Source organism: Schistocerca gregaria, chromosome 4, assembly GCF_023897955.1.
Source record: "Schistocerca gregaria isolate iqSchGreg1 chromosome 4, iqSchGreg1.2, whole genome shotgun sequence".
NCBI lineage: Eukaryota > Metazoa > Arthropoda > Insecta > Orthoptera > Acrididae > Schistocerca > Schistocerca gregaria.
In genome coordinates this window covers 702,624,371-702,647,962 of record NC_064923.1, presented here as the reverse complement: position 1 = coordinate 702,647,962, position 23,592 = coordinate 702,624,371, and the positions used below count along the sequence as shown (strand labels likewise).

General features: G+C 45.0%; 1 protein-coding gene and 1 pseudogene across 1 annotated transcript in view; one reads left to right on the top strand and one right to left on the bottom strand.

Annotated features, from left to right (window-relative positions):
* LOC126267873 (dendritic arbor reduction protein 1-like) overlaps positions 1-23,592 on the bottom strand; it is a 1,078,567-nt gene that overhangs the window by 638,029 nt on the left and 416,946 nt on the right. The window lies entirely within an intron of this gene.
* On the top strand, positions 17,763-17,880 carry LOC126268273 (5S ribosomal RNA; annotated as a pseudogene).

The window sequence follows — 23,592 nt, the reverse complement described above, 5'->3', positions numbered from 1 at the left end:
ACCGCTGCGGTCGGAGGTTCGAATCCTGCCTTCCGCAGCTCGTGGTCGTGCGATAGCGTTCTCGCTTCCCACGCCCGGGTTCCCGGGTCCGATTATCGGCGGGGTCAGGGATTTTCTCTACCTCGTGATGACTGGGTGTTGTGTGATGTCCTTAGGTTAGCTAGGTTTAAGAAGTTCTAACTTCTAGGGGACTGATGACCCCAGAAGTTAAGTCCCATAGTGTTCAGAGTCATTTGAACCAACCAAGGCTCACTTAACACGAAACTGATCAATTACGAACATTTTCCTGACTGTTTTTCTGGATAGTTTATTGATTCGTGTTTTACCAAAACACGTTATGGTAAAGAACATACACAAGAAATGCCTTCACAAAAGAAGACGAAGTAAATATTCCAGAATTCGAATCGAGAACATCTGCCAACATGAGTAACGTAGAAGTAAATATCCTCGGAGTGGTGAAGCAGCTTATATCACTTAATAAAAGCAAGTCTTTTGGTCCATACTGTATACCAATTAGGTTCCTTTCGGAGTATGCTGATGCATTAACTCCATACTTAACAATCATATACAACCGTTCGCTCGACGAAAGATCCGTACCCAAAGACTGGAAAGTTGAACAGGTCACACCAATATTCAAGAAAGGTAGTATGAGTAATCCACCAAATGACAGGCCCATATCGTTAACGTCGATATGCAGCAGGATTTTAGAACATATATTGCGTTCAAACATAATGAATTACGTCGAAGAAAGCGGTCTATTGATACACAGTCAACATGGGTTTAGAAAACATCGTTCTTGTTAAACATAACTAGCTCTTTATTCACGTGAAGTGCTGAGTGGTATTGACAAGGGTTTTCAGATCGATTCCGTATTCCTCGATTTCCGGAAGGCTTTTGACACTGTACCACAGAAGCGGCTTGTAGTGAAATTGCGTGCTTATAGAATATTGTCTCAATTATGTGACTGGATTTGCGATTTCCTGTCAGAGAGGTCAAAGTTCGTAGTAACTGACGAAAAGTCATCGGGTAGAACAGAAGTGAATTCTGGCGTTGCCCACGGTAGTTTTATAGGCCCTTTGCTGTCCCTTATCTATACAAACGATTTTGGAGGCAATCTGAGCAGCTGTCTTCGGTTGTTTGCAGATGACGCTGTCGTTTATCGACTAATAAAGTGATCGGAAGATCAAAACAAACTGCAAAACGATTTAGAAGAAATATCGGAATGGTGCGAAAAGTGGCAGTTGACCTTAAATAAAGAAAAGTGTGAGGTCACCCACATGAGTGCGAAAAGTAATCCGTTAAACTTTGGTTACACGATAAATCAGTCGAATGTAAAAGCCGTAAATTCAACTAAATACCTAGGTATTACAATTACGAACAACATAAAGTGGAAGGAACACACAAAAAATGTTGTGCCGAAGGCTAACCAAAGACTGCGTTTTATTGGCAGGACACTTAGAAATTGTAACAGACCTACTGAGAAGACTGCCTAAACTACGCTTGTCCCTCCTCTTTTTAGAATACCGCTGCGCAGTGCGGGATCGTTACCCGATAGGACTGACGCAGTACGTCGAAAAAGTTCATAGAAAGGCAACACGTTTTGTATTGTCGCGAAATTTGGGAGAGAGCGTCACAGGAATGATACAGAATTTGTGCTGGACATCATTAAAAGAAAGGCGTTTTTCGTTGCGATGGAATCTTCTCACGAAATTCCAATCACCATCTTTTTCCTCCGAATGCGAAAATATTTTGTTGACACCGACTTACATTGGGACGAACAATCAACAAGACAAAATAAGGGAAATCAGTGCTCGTACGGAAAGATATAGATGTTCATTCTTTACGCGCGCTATACGAGATTGGAATAATAGAGAATTGTGAAGATTGTTCGATGTACCCTCTGTCAGGCACTTAAATGTGATTTGCAGAGTATCGATGTAGATGTAGATGTAGATTTAGGTTTCATTTGCTTGAGGATGGTGGTGCGCCTGAATGTGAGAGAATTTGAGCCAGAGTACGAAGATTTCGACTGAAGCTTTATGGCTTTATTTTTACCATTTCAAAAACACTGGTGTCGAAATTGAAGCAACAAACTGCTGTTTCCCCATACTGTATTAATTCACGATATAATCACACAAACTGTCTACAGATCTCATTACGATCGTTTTCTGCAAGGAAGATGGCGTTCCGATGAACGGACAACCGCGTCAGCAATGGGGTCAGGGTACCTATCAAGTGGAATAGTGTTTGCAAGGCAGTCCCACATCCACAGTCGCTGTGTACACAATCACAGACGGTACAGTATGGCACAGAGAATACACCTGTCAGCCTCTCTACGGTGGAGGGACATAGGAAAAGTGGACAGATGAGAGTCGCACACTGCTGTGGCGCGATGGCGTATTGTGAATCGATCTGTTGTTTCTCGGGATGAGGTGTCAGTGCATAGAGACCGAAGAAGTATCCCGGAGATCAAGACAGGGCCAACCACCTGTGACAACAGAAAGAGTGGACCGTTATTTGGCTGTAAGGGCACGGCATGCCACCTAGTACTGCACTGCAGTTGGTATCTGACCTTGCAGCATCCCCTGGACGTGTTGTATCGAGGCAAATGGTATACAGATGGCTTCAGTACAGTGGACTTTATTCTTCAAGAGCTGCCGTCTGTTTATCTCTGTCGTGTCTTCACAGAAGGAGTCCTCTAGAGTAGAGGCGTCAAAATGCCAACTCAACGGTCGAACGTTGGACCAATTCTCTTTTCACAGATGAGACCCGATGAGGTGTGGAGTGTGCCAGGCTACGGACTCGCATCTTGAGTGCGCGTTTAGGACCCAAGAATTGTGGAAAGAGACCGATATCGAGGATGAGCCCTAATGCTATGGGCAGGGATTAAGTTGACCACTCAGACGTTTCTTCATGAAATTGTACGGGTGAATCGCCAAGATTTAACTGCTGTCAGGTACCATGAAGAGATCTTGCGATCTGATGCGCGATTGTTGTTAGGTGCTGTGAGTCCAGACTTCGTTTTAGTAGACGATAATGCTCGACATCATAGAGCACGGGTGGCTGATGTTTTGTTAGAAACGGAAGATGTTGCATGCGTGGCGTGGCCTGCTCGCTCTCCCGATTTGAATCCCATAGAGCATGTCTGGGATGCCTTAGGGAGATGGGATGCATCACGTTAGCGTCTACCAACACTCTTGTGCACAGCTCTGCTGGAAGAATGGCCGTTATTCCCTCAACATGAGATTTATGTCATTCACAGCATGTCCCTTCGTTGTCAGGCCTGTATTGGTGCCAGAGGAGGTCGCACCCTATACTGAGGACATTAATCAGTTGTCAGAATGTGTGTGTGCAAATCTGTTAAGTTGGAGAAAAACGAAGAGCATTTTTGCCTACCGTTATGCATGTTCATGTTAATTACTTTATGTTCTCTTCATATTTTTTCCACTTTACTATCACTTGATCATAGTGCTTTGTGTCCAAATCAACGCAGCCTTGCAAAATTTCTGGTTGTTGCTTTAATTTTGGACACCAATGTATTTTAAAAGCGAAAAGATAGCATTTTCGTCAGTCCACCTTCTGAGGCACGATAGTATATTCTAATATAGATTTTGACCTGCAGCCGTACTCAAGTTGTTCTGCCACGCGATAAGAAGTTAGAGAGGAAACAGCTGTTGGGAGTTTAGGAAGGAAACAACGGTGGTACAGACGCACAAAGTCAAATACACTCCTGGAAATGGAAAAAAGAACACATTGACACCGGTGTGTCAGACCCACCATACCTGCTCCGGACACTGCGAGAGGGCTGTACAAGCAATGATCACACGCATGGCACAGCGGACACACCAGGAACCGCGGTGTTGGCCGTCGAATGGCGCTAGCTGCGCAGCATTTGTACACCGCCGCCGTCAGTGTCAGCCAGTTTAACGTGGCATACAGAGCTCCATCGCAGTCTTTAACACTGGTAGCATGCCGCGACAGCGTGGACGTGAACCGTGTGTGCAGTTGACGGACATTGAGCGAGGGCGTATAGTGGGCATGCGTGAGGCCGGGTGGACGTACCGCCGAATTGCTCAACACATGAGGTGTGAGGTCTCCACAGTACATCGATGTTGTTGCCAGTGGTCGGCGGAAGGTGCACGTGCCCGTCGACCTGGGACCGGACCGCAGCAACGCACGGATGCACGCCAAGACCGTAGGATCCTACGCAGTGCCGTAGAGGACCGCACCGCCACTTCCCAGTAAATTAGGGACACTGTTGCTCCTGGGGTATCGGTGAGGACCATTCGCAACCGTCTCCATGAAGCTGGGCTACGGTCCCGCACACCGTTAGGCCGTCTTCCGCTCACGTCCCAACATCGTGCAGCCCGCCTCCAGTGGCGTCGCGACAGGCGTGAATGGAGGGACGAATGGAGACGTGTCGTCTTCAGCGATGAGAGTCGCCTCTGCATTGGTGCCAATGATGGTCGTATGCATGTTTGGCGCCGTGCAGGTGAGCGCCACAATCAGGACTGCATACGACCGAGGCACACAAGGCCAACACCCGGCATCATGGTGTGGGGAGCGATCTCCTACACTGGCCGTACACCTCTGGTGATCGTTGAGGGGACACTGAATAGTGCACGGTACATCTAAACTGTCATCGAACCCATCATTCTACCGTTCCTAGACCGGCAAGGGAACTTTCTGTTCCAACAGGACAATGCACGTCCGCATGTATCCCGTGCCACCCAACGTGCTCTAGAAGGTGTAAGTCAACTACCCTGGCAGGCAAGATCTCCGGATCTGTCCCCCATTGAGCATGTTTGGGACTGGATGAAGCGTCGTCTCATGCGGCCTGCACGTCCAGCACGAACTCTGGTCCAACTGAAGCGCCAGGTGGAAATGGCATGGCAAGCCGTTCCACAAGACTACATCCAGCATCTCTACGATCGTCTCCATGGGAGAATAGCAGCCTGCATTGCTGCGAAAGGTGGATATACACTGTACTAGTACCGACATTGTGCATGGTCTGTTGCCTGTGTCTATGTGCCTGTGGTTCTGTCAGTGTGATCAAGTGATGTATCTGACCCCAGGAATGTGTCAATAAAGTTTCCCCTTCCTGGGACAATGAATTCACGGTGTTCTTATTTCAATTTCCAGGAGTGTATATTCTACGGTGCAGTTCCGATGCGCGTCTCAGATTGGAAATTCTTACTGATCGCTCAATCCCCCGTTGTCTCAGAGAACGTAAGGCCTTGTGCTTAAGGGTGATCATTACAGCAGTTTTTCGCGCCCTTAGAAAGCTTACCGGCTCGAATAAGTACTTACAACAAAAACACAGTCGATTTTCTTCTGTTTACTACCGATATTCCGTGTCTGCACAGCCTCCGCATGTTATTCTAGATTTGGAAATAGAAGCTGTAGAGAGTGGCCAGGTATTCCCTTCTTGCCATCAACTGCAAACTAACCCCCCCCTTCCCCCCCCTTCCCCCCCCCCCCCCCCCACCTCCACCTGTCACCGTCCGGGACGAAGTTTGTACAGTCCATTTGTATGTGTCTGTATGTATTACCCCAGGCGAAAGTATCAGGACATTTTAGAAATGTTTGCGAATCGTGTAAGTGAGGCAGGACGTGAGTAGTAGCCGAGTATTCACTTAATCGGAGATGGGAAACCGCCTTTCCTGCACATGGGTCTTCGCCGTTAATCACCCAGTTGTATTCATTCGGAGCCAGCACGAGTCGTCGAATCCCGGAAGGGACTTGCTAACACGCACGGCTATGCAGGTGGGTCAACCACAAACACGGTCGTTGGGTTAGACATTCCCTGTGACCTCCGAGAGTGATTTCGAAAGAGCCCACACAGTCGATATAAGACAGTGGTTAGGAAGAAAGGAAGATTGGGGTTTAAAATCCTGTCCGCGAAGTGGTCATTACAGACGACTCAGAAGCTCTGATAGCGGATTCATGGGTAGGGAAATCGGCAATCTGTTTAAATAGAACCATTTCAGAATCCGTCTTACGTCATTCACGGAAATCAAAGAAAATCTAAACATGGACGGCTGGACTTGCATTCCAACAGTTGTTCTCCAACAATCAAGTACTGTGTCTTACTACAGATAACTACAGGGGAAAGGTGTACAGCGACCAATTCTAATACAGGCAGTTTACTCGTAGTTTTCCTAAATCACTAAAGGGGAACAAATTAATGTTCCGTTAGAGAGATCTGCACCAGCAGGAGATAAGTGCGACTTATTGTTGAGGTAATTGCCAAGGACAAGAGCTGTGATCTGTGGGCGTATTCGTTCTTGTGTACTCGTGACGCAAACTGCACATCAAATGTGACCTTCCGCACAATAGGAGAAGCTGGCGCGTCGCTTCACAGTAACTGACAGGCTTTTGTTTTCAAATGATAATCTATGGGAGGTTCCGTGACAATTGCTTGCTTACCCTTCAAACCACACGTGGTGGCGTTTTTAGGATTTCTGGGAAATGAGAAACGTTAAGAAGTGTTTTTATGAAGGACGATGTTCAAAAATGGTTCAAATGGCTCTGAGCACTATGGGACTCAACTGCAGTGGTCATCAGTCCCCTAGAACTTAGAACTACTTAAACCTAACTAACCTAAGGACATCACACACATCCATGCCCGAGGCAGGATTCGAACCTGCGACCGTAGCAGTCGCACGGTTCCGGACTGCGCGCCTAGAACCGCGAGACCACCGCGGGAAGGACGATGTTACTTTAGGCTTGCGTTGAGCAGTGATTGATCACCTTGCATCACCTTAGTACTTTTCTCCCGTTCAGCAACGTATGTTGTCATGTATCTTCAAATTCAACTTCCCCGTTAGTGCTACGCTCATCTATTTCCTCCAAAATCCTCGAAGGTGACTAAAGAATTGTACGACGCACGACATTCTTTACAGTAACTGCTATTGTAGTTTTATTCGTTAAAACCAAATGGTAATCATCCGAACTGAAGAAGTTGCGCTGTTGGTAGGAAAAATGCCTCGGGTTCGATTCCCGACCGGGTTGGGGATTTTCTCTAAGCGCGGACTGGTTGTTTGTGTTATCATCATCATCATCATCATCATCATCATCATCATCATCCGTGACAGAGGCTCGACTGGACTATGAAAAAGGTGGACTGTGTAAGAATGGGGACGTTGTACGGGCGCTGATGACCGCTCAGTTGAGTGCCCCATAAACCAAACATCATCTAGGAAAACTGCACAAGCGGGGTGTCGTATTGGGAGCCTACAAATCGGAAGTACGTATTTGTATTTCTATCTGAAGTACGCATACGCATTAATTACACAAAACATCATCTTCCCGCTTCAGCACATCATCTGATTTTTTTAACTGGATTGGCAGAGATAGAACCTCGTCACCCTGAATGAGTGGAAACTGCGCAGCTGCTACTGAAGTAAGATTGAGTGGACGGTGTGATCCACCGTTCCACATAGGCTTTTCCAGGACTGTTCCTTAGATATCGATCCGTCACTCTCTTCATAGTACATTATTATATTGCGATATTTAATCGAAAGGGTATCTGCAAACATTTTTGACGGGTTATAAGACAAAGTTTATTGAGAAAACAATGGTTCCCTTGAAGAAACTACCGATGAAGGCACAATGTATTGTATCTGAAGCCTATTAAATAACTCTAAGGAATCCGCGTAATTGTGGAAAACATACTGTTTAACACCTACCCACCTCCAGCGCTCCTGTAGAATGGCGCTCTCTTCGCGCTTAGCCGCCTCGAATCCTGATGGAGGAAGACATCTTCACCCCCAGAATTTCGCCACCAAGAGAGGAAACGCGGTCGAGCCCAATTCTCGATCAGCAGACTCAGTGACTTGGATTCAGTTCCCAGTCCCCATTTCCCTTCGGATGGGGACTTCAATCTGGGCAGCTGCCTTGGAGATAATCGAGAGATATCATGTGCCAGCGTCGGATTTCTATCTCTCTCTTCAATCATCTTACAACACCAAGTCACATGGTAATAAACACACATCCATTACGGTCACCTACATTCCATGCATACACTCAAGAGAAAACTCTCACTCACCAACCGTGCGCCGGTCAAGGTACTGAAGCTATCCCTTTGTTTCTCCTGGCAAAAATGCCGTACGAGTCTTCCTTTCTTTCATCTGCACACATTCTAGTTCTGTTTTACCATCCCTGTGTTTGCTTTGTACCCATGATCCAAGAAAGGCGTAGGCAATGCCGGGCACTGCAGAAGACATTTTCGTGAAACATCAATTACGTAAGGGATTCTGAAACCAAAAGTATTTTTCGGCTGCCAGCTCTGGACACAAATACATTACAATCCTCCACATCACCAGCAAAGAAATTCGCACCACCTACTCGAACCCAGTACGTCAGATTCAGCTTGGATCGTACGAATGTAATTACATTCATTGTACTGGCACCAATACCGGGCTTTCTCTACAAGTAGCGGGACCTCAGCTGTTCAGTATAAAACCTCGAATCAAAACACCTTCATTCAGCTAATTTCCAGTGGCTATTTTATTTGGACATCCAGTTTCAGTGCTACATAAAGCGATCTTCAGGTTCTCCGACCGACATATGGGATTGTTCCTCCACGTCGGTCAGGAGACCTGCTAATGTAGCATTGAAGCTGGTAGCTCAAATGAAATAACAACTGAAAATTTAGACGGCTGAAGAAGTTTTGATTCAACATTTAGTACCGATCTTTCGCTTTGGACCTAAGCTGGGTGTTTTCCGTGCCCCTCCCTCAGAAATTTTGTGGTCTCTACGTCAGAGCCCCATTTGGTTGAAATTTGTCCTCTTACATCACGAGGGTCGACGGTTAACCCTGTCGCAAGAAGTTATTGCGCACAGCAATTATTCTAGCAGCTGGAAAACGATATACTTGTGGTACACACTTAACATGATGACCGGCGAACTACACAGCCTGCACGAAATCGTGATGGAGTATCCCGTGCGTCGCTGATTCACAATCTGGCCATGACCAACTGAGTGACACTGATCGTGTTCATAACGATTTCCAGTGTCACTTCTTCTGCCAGTGAAACGTCTGAGCATATCTCTCATATGCCCCGTCGTAATATTCCATTCGTAGCAACGGCAGGAGAGATCTCCCACTGACTCAGTAACTACCTTCATATAACTGTACAAGAATCTATACATACATCGTAACAAATTATTTTAAATTTAGTATAGGGGACCATAATAAAATCGACGAAAGTAGAAATATGTGTTTCTCTGACGTCACTAGTATGTCACATTAAATCTTACAATGGAATGAACAACCTTAGCTGCTTACAGGCGTTGACATACGTCAACGGGGACAGATAAAATGTGTGCCCCGAACGGGACTCGAACCCTGAATTTCCTGCTTAAATGGAAGACGCTCTATCCATCTGAGTCACCGAGGACACAGAGGATAGCGCGACGGCAGGGATTTATCTCTGGCACGCCTCCCGCGAAAACCCACATTCTCAACGTATTTTCCAGCACTACATTCGTAGTGCCCACGCCCATTATACTAATTACTCGCTGTGCGTTGCCGATTCCCGTAAGAGTTCGGGCACTGTTCGTGCATTGGCACAGAAGAAGAAGATGGTCAAGTGGCTGGTGAGCCTTAACCATATATATATACTAAGATGGTATCTGTTCTTTCGGACATGTCCGAAAGAACAGATACCATCTTAGCATATATACATTAAATCTTAACAGAAAGGAGGAAAACGATTTTTTATTATTCTATTGCTCCACCGTAAGTAGAGCAAATTCGCGATAACATCCTCTCTGTACCAGTGCAGGCTAAGTAATTAAACTTATTGGTCCCGTTTATCTGGGTAAAACTAAAACGTGTTTACTTGATCGAGCTTCATTAGTTTCTTAGGTATCATATTAAACAATTATTTATTGTACTAATTACTGCTGTTAGGACGAAATGAAAACCTACAGCGTCAATAGATAAAGAAAAGCATGTAATAAGCTACGTGCCATACATGACAACCGTAAGATAAATGCTCTCGCTCTTTGGGAAAATTAGCGAACGTAGGCCACAAGCAGTTATTGAAGTTATTTCGCAGCTCCGGGGAAACCATTCTGTTCTATGCGTGCAGGAAACAGGGGAAACCGCTGACTAAAGCACATATCAATTGAGCGAATGTGGTAGTACAACGTCTAGCAACGGGTATCAAGCGACAAGCGTCGGATGTTTTCATGTCCTCATCATTAGTGTCTACAGCACGCAGACGAATGTCGCAGATACTGGCAGTACAGGACAAGAGTCAGGACGTCCACGCCATATCTAGCGGAGTGAACGGTGGAAGATTGCCAGCTCTGTGAACCAAACCAGGCGGTAAGCGTACTGTTAGCTGCCCAAAGGAATACAATGACGGGGAAGAAGCAAATTGGTCGGAGCGAAACGTCTAGCCGACAAAATTGTTGTAGTCCGCAACCTTCAGCGTACGAAGCGTATTTATTCTCTTGAGGCCAAAGTAGCTCTGTCAGCAATGGGCATTGTAATATCAACTTTCGAATGTAGTGTTCTATTTTGACAAAACACCTTGTTAGACGTAAAGGTATACACAGTTTTTCAGGAGAATGGAATGACTGAAGCATTACACCGCGAACGATGAAGACTTTGTGTCCTTGGACCTGTAGTTGCTCGATGTTAGGCTGGAGCCCGACCATAGTTACACTTTCGGTGTGCGGCGGACGATTTCTGGAAACCGTGACCATTTCAGACACGCCATGTACCTACCCGACAATATATTGTACACTACGGTAGAAGGTCACAGAAATAGCCTACCACTAAGTTATGATGGTAGTGTTAATGGAAAAATGGATTACCCATGCAAATTGTGTGGAGTTGTATTAATCCAAGACCACAAATTACTTCCAAATCGACTTTTTATACTTTCCTGTAACGTTAAATACATTATACTACATAAACTTTGCCATAGGTAACAACTTCCACGTAGCTTGTAGGATGTAAAGGAAACAAACAAATTACTCTGTACCGAGCGAGGTGGCGCAATGGTTAGCATACGTGACTCGCATTTGGGAGAACGCCGGTTCAAACCCGAGTCCAGACATCCTGATTTAAACTTTCCGTGATGTCCCTAAATCGCTTCAGGCAAATGCTGTGTTGGTTCCTTTGAAAGTGCACGGCCGACTTCATTCCCCATCCTTCGCTAATGGGACCGATGATCTCGCTGTTTGGTCCCTCTCCCAAATCAACAATCTGACCAAGCTATTCTGTGAAGCAAGTGTCAGTTGTTACCTGTGTAAACGTTTCTGTAGTGCTACGTATTTAACATTACAGGAAAACATAAACAATCTTTTGCAAAGTAGTTTGTGCATCAGGTTTGATCACAGGGATTCAAATAACTCCACACAACCCTCAACAATGCTATAAACAATGATTAAGAACTGTGTTACATCTAGTGACGAGTTGCTAGACCGACTTCAGACCAGTAGGCCTAATGGTAAAATAAAAGTACTATCATAACAGAAGGTGGTTGGTCACAGTTGTTTCTGAAAACCTTCATAAACACTGTGTAAGGCGGCTCAAGGAAAACATCTACCGTGTTTGTCTACGTACCTCTACAAATAAATACAAGAACCAGACTAACAATTTAAATACGTGAAATATAGTCACGAAATATTTTCACGTGACAAAAGTACGTTTTAAAGTAGGGAAGCGCTGGATGGATAACCAACCTCGCAATAACTATTTCACTGCAGATAACAACATGCACACCTATAAAATTTTACAGCTTAAGGTAATAATGACAACAGGTAAAAATGTTTTAATAATTAGTACTTATATCTTGTTTGTATTTCAGATATGGATCAAATGGCTCTAAGCACTGTGGGACTTAACATCTGAGGTCATCAATCCCCTAGACTTAGAACTACTTAAACCTAAGTAAGCTAAGGACATCACACACGTCCATGGCCGAGGCAGGATTCGAACCTGAGACCGTAGCAGCTGCACGGTTCCGGACTGAAGCGCCTAGAGGTGCTTGGGCATAGCGGCCGGCTAATCGAGATACCTCACAAAAAGTACTCACTGATGATGGCATAATGAACGCCCCTGAGATCCCAAAATAAAATTTATATAATTGATCACTACACGCCGAAAGCATGTGTTTTGCCGAAAATACCTGTGTTTTAAAAAATGAAAGTTACTCTTACAGGTCAAAACTAGAATTAAAGTGATAAGCAAAAACATTATGATCACTGCCCACTGCCATGGATGCAACCTGGTGGGGTTATGGGCACACGACGCGGTAACTGAAGTACAGGTATGTTAGCGGAGCAGACAGGGAAGGGGAACACACTAGCGAAAATATGAGCTACAAATGAGGGAATCAGTTAAGCGACTCTGGACAAAGGGCAGATTGTTATTACTCAGAGCCTGTGAATGATTATCTTGGAAACGGGAAAGCTGGTCGATACTCACGTGCTACTGTCGTGAGCAAGTACGGAAACTACCACTAGGCGTAAAACTGCTGAACGTCCACGACTGTTAACAGTGTGTGGGGTTCGGAGGCTTGTTTGCTCTGTAAAGCAGGATAGATGGTGATCTGTGACATCTTTACTGAAAGAGCACAACGCTGGTGGTGCACACACAAGTGTTTCGGAGTACACTGTTTATTGTAAATTGTTGAACATGGAGCTCCGCAGTAGACCAGCATTACGTGTTCACATGTTGACCCAACGAAATCGTCAGTCACGATTGCAATGGGCACGGGACCATCAGGATTCGACCGTCGATTAATGGAAACATATCGGCTCTTCGGATGAATCACATTTTTGCTACACTATGGCGCTGGCCGCCTCCACAAACGCTGGCTGGTGAGGCAGTATTATGCAGTGGGAGCCATTCTACCGCTCTTGCATGAGACCTGTGGCAGTAATCTAAGACACGCTGAGAGCTGCGAACCGCCTGCAGCCTTCATACTTGATGTCTTCCCCGACGGCGGCCGGCCGCGGTGGTCTCGCGGTTCTAGGCGCGCAGTTCGGAACCGTGCGACTGCTACGGTCGCAGGTTCGAATCCTGCCTCGGGCATGGATGTGTGTGATGTCCTTAGGTTAGTTAGGTTTAAGTAGTTCTAAGTTCTAGGGGACTAATGACCACAGCAGTTGAGTCCCATAGTGCTCAGAGCCATTTGAACCATTTGAACCCCGACGGCGATGTCGTCTCTCTGCAGTGTATTTGTCCCTGTCTTGCAGCCACAACCATGCGATACTGGTTTGAAGAGCATTATAGTGAACTCACATTGGTGTCTCGGCGAGCAAATTAGCCTGATGTATATCCCATGGAACGCATGTGGGTCACTGTCTGGTGCCATCACCGGGTAAGCAAATCAGCGGCCAATTATTGACGGGAATGACATGACCTGTGCGTAGATATCTAATGCCACATACCTTTAAAGAGCTACCAAAAAATTGTCGGATCCCTCGTACAAAAGCTGTTAGGCAGGTGGTCATAATGTTTTTGTGGTATCGATAGTTCCGATGCCACAGCGTAGGTTGGCACTACGAGAGCGGACGAACTACGCCGACCACAGCGCCCTCTAGCCCACGATGTGGGGCTCAACGAATGCCGCTATGCTTGCAGCCCCATTTCATCAAGAACAGACGACTGGAAACAGTTTCAGAGTGTGTTGGCTCGCTGTTGAGACTTTGTACTACTTACGACTGGAATACGGCTTCGCACCTACGTGTTCATCATCGCTTCCTTCAACCGGCCTATTTGGCAGATCACAGGAGCAGACCCACGCGCAGCCTCCCAGGCGGGATACCAAAGTTTTGGTTCATCAGCGTGAAAGTTTCTGTAGTGATGCGTCTGGCAACGAATACGTTATGAGATATGTGCAAATCTGTCCTCTCATTGCCATTTGACTGCAACGTAGTCATCTATACCATAGGTAGACCTGGATGTGGTTACAATGCATCTTGCCAGCTCCTTCAGCCCTTCTTCGGTGTGATTTACGAACTCTTTCAAAAACACCTGGCTCCATTCGGATTGCGTAACACCCACTGGGCACACACATCTGTAACCACTCTACATTGTCGATGCGATGGGCATACTCAAATCCGTTTAAATTACTGAATAGCCAGAAATCCAAAGTATTAGACCTAGCCCGGCCGGGGTGGCCGAGCGATTCTAGACGCTAAAGTCTGAAACCGCGCGACCGCTACGGTCGCAGGTTCGAGTCCTGCCTCGGGCATGGACGTATGTGATGTCCTTCGGTTAGTTAGGTTTAAGTAGTTCTAAGTTCTAGGGGTTTTATGACCTCAGAAGTTAAGTCTCATAGTGCTCAGAGCCATTTGAACCACTTTAGATCCGTAGAATAGGGAGCCCATGCTACAGGACTTCCTCGAGCAAAGAGTCGCCCATGAAACGTTTCAGTGAGTTTCTTCTCCCTACACAAGAAACTGCCGTGATACCTCGATGTGCGCAAACCACAGTCATTATCTTTCTGTGAGGGACGTTCACGAATAGTGGTGGTAAATCACAAAAGTAATACTGATACGTCACCTCCGTAATGGCTCGCTGATTTGTATGTAATTTACGATGCCATCCTTGTGATTGTTCCTCAAGTGAAATTGGTTCCAGTCCACACTGGGCGCCTGGTACAGCAACCGGTTATGAATTTCTTGAAATAAGACAGTCTCGGTTACAAAATCTTCTTATTTACTGGTAATGACACGTTTCGCCCTTTTGGGGCATCGTCAGATTGGCGTAAAAATTAATGTGGAAAACCAAAAATGTCAGTTGATGTTCACATACGGCATTAACACAAAGATGGCCGGAGTGTCCGAGCGGTTCTAGGCGCTACAGTCGCAGGTTCGAATTCTGCCTCGGGCATGGATGTATGTGATGTCATTAGGTAAGTTATGTTTATGTAGTTCTAAATTCTAGGGGACTGATGAGCACAGCAGTTAAGTCCCATAGTGCTCAGAGCCATTTGAACCATTAACATAAAATTTGTAAGGAGCACTGGTTTTTTACATTAATTTTTACGTCAATCTGATGATGCCCAAAAGGGCGAAACGCATAGTTTCTTGTAAATACAAAACATTTTGCCAGCTAGAGATTCTTATTTTCAGGAAGACTCGTCCCTACCTGTAAATAAAATGCAAAGTGTTAACTGCGGAACTTCACTGGCTCGCACTGGTTTCCGGACGTATCATTTTAGAAACATTTCTTCAAGTTTTGACCAATAGTGCCTGTAGGGACGCTTTCTTTAAACACCGCGTATAGAACCGTCGCCAGAGTAAGACAATAAAAATAACTTTATAGAAACAGGTTTAGTGATTAACTCCTTCAGTCTGCTAGCCGGCGCTCACTTGGCGCCACCCGCCCTTAGGCTGCGTGGGCGAGCGCGCGCTCGCGCACGCCAGCGGCGCCTCTCCGGCGGCACCCGCCGGCATTGGCCGCCGGACGCTCCAATCGAGTGGTGCGCCATCAGCGGTGTTTACTCTGCGCGTTTGCACGTCGCGAGAGCGGGCGTGGCTCCGCCAAATACTCGCAGGCCGCGCGTTCTTTTTGCGCGGACCGTCCGTAGCGCATCACAGCCGAGCGGGTAATTCGTCTGCACGCGCTGACTGTAACACCACTGTCCTAACTCCGGGGGACGGGTAAGAAACAACTTTAAAAGTAAAACATTTAATCTGTTTAAAAAAAACTGCAGACCATTCAACCCGTGACCTTAGGAGAACAGAAATAGTCTCAAAAAATCCAGAATGAAATTTCACTCTGCAGCGGAGTGCGCGGTGGTATGAAACTTCCTGGCAAACTAAAACTGCGTAGTGGATCGAGACTCGAACTCGGGACTTTTGCCTTTCACGGTCAAGTGCTCTAGCGACCTTTTTTTTTGTTGATCTCAATATCTTCGTTACTGTTCGTTGTATTTGTTCGGGGCAAACGTCCCATGACGCTTGTTCAGGTTCATCGTTGTTCCATTTACTCAGTTTTTTTTTTTATTACAGAGGGCAGCCAACCCTCAGGTTTTATTTTTATCTCATTTTGTTCCTCAATGGTCGCTGCATTTGTTCGGAGCGGACGTCCCACGACACCTGTTCAACTTCATCGCTGATCCGTTCATTCATTTTTTTTCTATTTTTTCCTTTTTTCTTCTTTTTTTTAAATTACACATGGCAGTTAACCGTCTGACCGAACACGCTGAGCTACCACGACGGCGATGCTGCAGAACAGGAAACTATGCGTTTCGCCATTTTGGGCATCATCAGATTGGCGTAAAAATTAATGTAAAAACCAATGTTCCTTACAAATTTTATGTTAATGGTTCAAATGGCTCTGAGCACTACGGGACTTAACTGCTGTGCTCATCAGTCTCCTAGAACTTAGAACTACTTAAACTTAATTAACCTAAGGACATCACACACATCCATGCCCGAGGCAGGATTCGAACCTGCGACCGTAGCGGTCGCGCGGTTCCAGACTGTAGCGCCTAGAACTGCTCGGTCACACCAGCCGGCAGCGCTTCTGTGAAGTTTGGAAGGTAGGAGACAAGGCACTGGAGGATGTACAGCAACGAGGACGTGGCGTGAGTCTTGCTTGGATAGCTCAGTCGTTAGAGCATTAGCACGCAAAGGTCCCGGGCTCGAGTCTCGGTGCGGCACATAGTTTTATTTTGCCAGGAAGTTTCAATCTCTAAAAATATCAGTATGGTTTTCTTAAACACAGAATTTGCGAAAAACAGATCGCGCTATTCCTCCATGGAATACGGAAATTCGTAGTCATAGCCGGCCCGGTTGATGCCATCTTCTTAGACTTCCGAAAGGCATCCGATCCGATACAACTGACTACAGCCGTTTAGCTACCATTAGCACTTGAAATACAAACACCATACTCTGAGCTCAAACTTAATGAGGTATCTTGAGCAAAATGACCTTCTCCATGCCAACCAGTACGGATTCCGGAACATTGGTCACGTGATACATCTTGTAAGCCACGGATCAACCATGCCAGGTAGAGTCAATATTTCTCGATCCCGAAATCATTTCACTTAGTACCACACCAATGTATTTTATCGAATGTACTATCGAATGGATTATCAAGCGAAATTTGTGACGGGATTTAGAAGTGCTTTGTAAGAAGCTCGAAGCATTTTATGTTGGATGGGAACAGATGAGATTTAACTACAGATGTGCCATAGGGAGCCTTGTTATTCGTTTTGTAGTCCTATATTGATAAATGTGAAGGCGGTATTAAATGCAATCTCTGATTTTCGCACACAATGAAATTGTATGTAATGAAGTAATGTGTGAGAAAAGGCTGCAGTCGAATCTTGATAAGATGTAAAATCTTGCACTTCAACAAACGAAAAAAGTTGTGTCCTGTGACTATAATGTAGGCGAGTTATGGTTGCAATTGAGTTAATGAGTTGGAATTGAGCAGACACATAGGCTCAGTCGTAGGTAAGGCACATGGGAGACTTTCCTTTTTTGGCAGTATATTAGGAATAAACAGTCGAACAACAAAGATATTTCTTAGAAATACTCGTGCGACCCATCCTAGAATGGCAATCAAGTCTTCGACGAAGCACTTGCGATACGGTTTTGAATTCAAAACATGGTCTGTACGACCATATCTGTTATTTTTAGAGATGCATATGGCGCCTGATGATGTCGTAGCGGAATGCCGAAAATTGTAGTTAAAATAGAATAAAATAACGTATCAATTACACGACTGTTGGCGTATTTCATTGGTAATTAATTGGCCAGCCGATACCACACGTGGCAACGGCCTTGCCGCAGTGGGTACACCGGTTCCCGTCAGATCACCGAAGTTAAGCACTGTCGGGCGTGGCCGGCCCTTGGATGGGTGACCATCCGGGCCGCCATGAGCTGTTGCCATTTTTCGGGGTGCACTCAGCCTCGTGATGCCAATTGAGGAGCTACTTGACCGAATAGCAGCGGTTCCGGTCAAATAAAATCATCATAAAGACCGGGAGAGCGGTGAGCTGACCACACGCCCCTCTTATCCGCATCCTCACCTGAGGGTGATACGGCGGTCAGATGGTCCCGATGGGCCACCTGTGGCCTGAAGACGGAGTGCCTGAGTGCGATACCACACGTCCACGATGGATCAAGAGAGGTATCGTAGAACAGAGCTCAAATGTGTGAGACTTACAGCAGAGAGGAATAACAGGGTATGCTGAAAACGTGCAAGTAAGTGCAGCTCTAATGTTCACAGTTTAGTTTCAGCCTTGTGTGTGTATTACGGAGATACTGAAGAAACTGAACTGGAATTAGCTAGAAAATACTCGTGAAACTATTCCGTGGTTACCTACTAGAAGCTACTCCTCGTTCGAATCACCGAGACAATAGTAGACTATCTGCATGGCACAAATAGACATTTAAGCAATCATCCTCCCCCGAAATCCAAACGCGAATGGAACGAGAAGAATCCCTAATAACTGGTACAATAAGAATTACCCTCTGCCATACACCTCATAATGGTCTTCAGATAATGGATGATGATATAGACGCAAATACGTAAATAACAATTATCTAATAGTCGGCAGCTCCGTGGACCTATTTGCTGACGATGCTGCTGTACCTATGAAGCCTGAATTGGAAAAGGAAGTCGCGAAGTACAAGAGGACATGTGGCAGATCTATAATTTACGAATGAATAATTTAACCTACGAGGTAAGACTCGAAACTTAACTGACCTGGACGCTATAGCCAAGCTACTCCACGCAAATGAAGTCCAACTGGACTGAATATATACAGAGCAAATAACCTCACTTAGTAAACGACTGACGTTTTCCTAAAGTCGCTGGAAATCTAAGATAATGAAAGTGCAGATAAGAATTGGAGTATGAGAGGTTATAAACTCACGTTGAAATCTAACTTCCCAGTCTCCTCGAAAACAATACTGTTTATTCCCACAGCAATGATACTCACTGAGTCTGTTTCTTAGAAAGGCTTCGTAACACAATATTGCAAGCGAATAATAATCAATGCTACTATTAAATTACTTTGAATTCGACTTCGAAAGTCACGACAATCAATCTATTAGCAAAAGCATTACAGGAGAGCTGCTGCAATGAAATGACCCACAGCGGTATTATATGCATTAATTTCCGAAACGCAAGCCGCAATACGGACAATGCATGGGACCACGTTTTCCCCTGTCTTCTCTTTTATTAACACTTGCAATCGTTTAAAACACATCAGAGGCCTCCTACGTGTGAACTTCTCAGTCTTTCTGCATTAACGCAGCAGTTCCGTATATTTCCAGAGATACACTGTAAACTCCACCTTGAAAGCAAATGAGGTGTTTGGGCCGTAAATGGTCAGTTCTATTAGAAAGCGGGGCGAGGTACCGGACTAAGTATTATCGTGTTGCCTTTCTCAATCTATCGAATCGCTTCACCACTAGAACTATCTACTAACAACGTCCTATACTTCTTTGATATTGCCATTCTTGTGCGTGATCTCGTCGTAACCCTGAAACTAATATATCCTCCCACTTGTTACTTAGATGCTTTTCCTCTCACCTGCACTGCTAAAACGCATATTGAAAACGGATGCTGCTTCACCTGTTTAACTCATAAAGGAAAGGCAGCATCGTAGCACACTTAATGCGTATTCCCTTCACTGTCAGCACGCAGCATTACCTGTAGGTTAAGAGGTCTTCAGACCGGTTACGGTAGACAGTGAGAAAGCTGCACACATGTGTCTATGGTGACTGCCACATTCCTCTTCCGCGCTGTTGCAAGGTCAAAACAAACCTATCTCGTTCTGAACCTTTGCTGCTGCTCCCCGTGTAGGAAACAGGTTCAGATGATAATGTCCATTCGGACCTCTGGTCGACGTCTCTGAAAGCGAGATTAGGGTTTGACGTCACGTAGACGAAGAGGTCATTAGATACGGAGCAAATGATCGGACAGGGTAAATGTGGTGGGAGGAATCCGGCCGCGTTCTTTGCAAAGGAATCGCTTGGCAATAGCTTTAAGCTGTTGGAGGAAATCACGAAAAGCCCCAAGTGGATTTTTCGAAGGGAATTTGAAATCCGATATTCTCGAATGCGTTGTACTTAGTATGTACAGACCACACAGGGTATCGCACTGCTTCGAAACGATTTCTAAATGTTCCTTCTTGCAGTTTGTAGTGAAGTTCTTGATAACTGCTTACTGAAATTACAAATTAATTCGTTACAGCTTGTGCGTGGCACACAGCAGGCACCATTAATGTACCGTCCTATGTAACCCAAATCTACAGACTGGCTTTGATGCGGCAGTCTAAAATTTCAAAACTTCATCGCACGGTGACGTCTGTGGTCCTTATCTGGTGGCCAACACTATAGCTCTTCGTGTCCCGATACACGCTGCTCCAAGTCTGATTCAGTGTATCACGTTGTCTCTTAGATCGAAAGTCACAAAATATTTCATTGTTTTGCCGCTTAATACCTTAAAAGTCTATACGCATTACTGTATGTCTAAATTTGTTAGCTGGTGACTCAGTGCAGCGTAATGCGCAGCACAGTTGTTTGAGAGATAAAGTGATTGGACACGGGTAGAATACGCGCGCCGAATTAACGGCCCTCGTACTCTCCTCTGGACAGCTTTAGTGTGAATTTTTAGCTGTTTTCCACGCTCTTTTAGGCAAATGCTGCGCTGGTCCCCTAATTTCAGTAGATGCGGACAGTCAAACAGTTAAATACGATGACAAATAGAAAAAAAGTTTACACGATTCACAGGCAGTAGGCGCTCACGAATTCTCTCCCTTATATCAGTTGCCGGCCGCGGTGGTCTAGCGGTTCTAGGCGCTCAGTCCGGAACCGCGCGTCTGCTACAGTCGCAGGTTCGAATCGTGCCTCGGGCATGGATGTATGTGATGTTCTTAGGTTAGTTAGGTTTAAGTAGTTCTAAGTTCTAGGGGACTGATGACCACAGATGTTGAGTCCCATAGTGCTCAGAGCCATTTGAACTTTATATCAGTTTCGGGATAGTTGAGTCAGAAAAGCATCCAGCCACAGAGTTAAATAATAAAATAAAGTTTTCCAAATACTGTAAATGCATACCCCGTACAAGACAAGAGAAGCACCAAGGAAAAGAAAGATGATTCATTCCAGATCTTGCAGCCGTTCCAAAGCTTATTCTGCAAGTCTAGAAACATCAAATGCAAAATATGCGGTGGTCAAACAACATTGCAGAATATGTTTCAGTGTTTTCTCAGCTCAGTCACAAAAATTAGGTACGATTTTCTTCGAATCAGAAATGAAGGTCAGAATTAATTCAATTTAATTGTGAGCAGCAGCCTCACAGACTTTTTACTTCTCACCATTCCTTGTCACTCACAGATCATTCTCTTGTCCGAGACACACTGTGAAAGCGTTTAGACACTGTTGGCATATAAAACAGGTGAATACAGTGGGCGTACAATTCTCTTATCTTTTTTAACAAAAGTTATGGGAAGAGCCGCTAATTATCAACATCTAGTACAAAAACTAGCAACTTGGCCTCAATGTAGTTTAAAAATGCAGTACATATAAACAGGGATGAAAATTATGACAGTTTATACCGCCGTCGACCGGTTGTCGGAATGAGTCACAATTGTCAGTTATATAGTCTCATTCGTCTGGAGGGACTTCGGGTGACCTGAACATTTTATAGTGGTGCGTAAAATACTTAGTATCATTTGAAGAGATCGTTCGGAATCCTCTTGGCCAAAAGTTTCTTGAATATTATTCGTTAAAGTGAGATTCATTCCAAGTTGCACGAATGGAAAGGAGTGGGGGGAGAGGTATAAGTAGTGAGGTATGGATTTCGTCATGCGTTCGTTCACACGGCATTAGGGGGTTCCAAACAGAGATTTTGTAGAATGGCTGTGTGTATAAAGTATAGGTTTTGAAACGAGGCCTTTATTTCGCCTTGTTTGATTTCTTCGAATAAGTTGCTATTCACGATGAATTCCACAGATGCATACCGTCCATTGCTAGAGCATCTTCACATTTTCTTGATGGGTTTTGTATGTTGCTAATTTGCATGTCCACTTTAAATGACAGACTTCTTTCTAAAATTACCCCTTTTCCCATGGCTTCACCCACATATGTGTTCGATAGATATACTGAATGCGTATCACACTCCCTCTCTCTGTGCTCACCCCTTCCTCCTCCTCCTGTCTGCCCTCGTCATCATCCTATCTCTATCTGTATGTCTCCTTCGCCCTACACTCTTCATCTCCCTTTCACCCTTTCTTTGTTCATTTCCAGCATTCATTATCTCTGACCAAATCTTCATCCCTTTCCCTTCTAACAATATCCTCCTCTCTCTCTCTTTTCATCTCCATCTCCCTCCTTTTCTATCTACCCTCCACACCTCCACACCTTCCACCAGCCTCAGGAATCTCCCCTGCCTCCCCTCTCTCTCTGTCCACTTCCTCCTCCCACTCACTCTGTACATTTACCCTCCATGTATTTCAACCTGTTCCTAAGTGTAGCCCTTGTAATAAACTTCAATAGAGCACGATGATAATACCACAAGCTGCAGGCGCACACCAGATGCTTGAAAATCATTTATTTGCCCCTGACTTGTAGATCATCATGCAAAGCAGGTTGATTTGATGGGCCTATACTATTCCCACAGAATATGCATACTGTGCAGTGCAGACTATGTGCCAGGGGCTGGGAAAACATATATATCCTCACATCTCCAATCCTATTAGAGCTATGGGGTTATAACCCCCACAGTGATGATATGATAAATGCTGTTTTTGTACCAAAATTGGTTGAAATCTATCCAGGGGCTTGGGAGGAGATCCCAGACATACACACACAAACTCTACTTCATATATAAATGGTGCCCCAGAAGTGTTGTGACAAACTTCTAGGGGGTGTCTTGAGGAGCAAATCAAGAAGAAGAAACCGTATCACGAAATGTCATCCAATGATGCTACAGAGCATCAAAGTTTTAGGTGTTGCTACCTGCCATTAGGCTATCACTTTAGCAGCAAACAAGACTTTTTACAGACTACAGGCGGAACGTCTCACAATTCTGTTTGTTATTCAGTGATTGTAACTTACTGCCATGATCGCCAGTAGAGAAGATGGAGCTAGTAGCCTTGTCTCCTATGGATTTTATGCTATGGCTCCATCTCTGCCACTGGCAAAAGTGGAAATCAGTTGCAATCACTGAATGACAAACAATATTGTAAGACTGTCCACATATAGTCTGTCAGTGTACAAAGTCACGTTTGGAAACAAAGGGGTGGACTAGTGGCAAGCACCTAAAATTCTGATGCTCTATAGCTTCACTAGATGTTATTTCCGGAGACGGGTTACTAACCACGATTTGTTCTTCAAGACATTGTCTACAGCCCACCGAGGTTTGTGGCAACATTTATGGGATACCCTGTATAACAGATATCACTGACTAAACGTATAGAAACTAAAAGTAACTCACATGAGTATATGTGATTTACTCTTAGAGTTATTCCTGTTTTTTCCACTTGTGTGGCTGGTGGTTTTTTTGTAAATCTCTAACTGGTAGTGCTATTCATACGACATTATGTAACTGATGTTTTTCTCCAGATTACTTGAACTAGCAACTGCATGGTG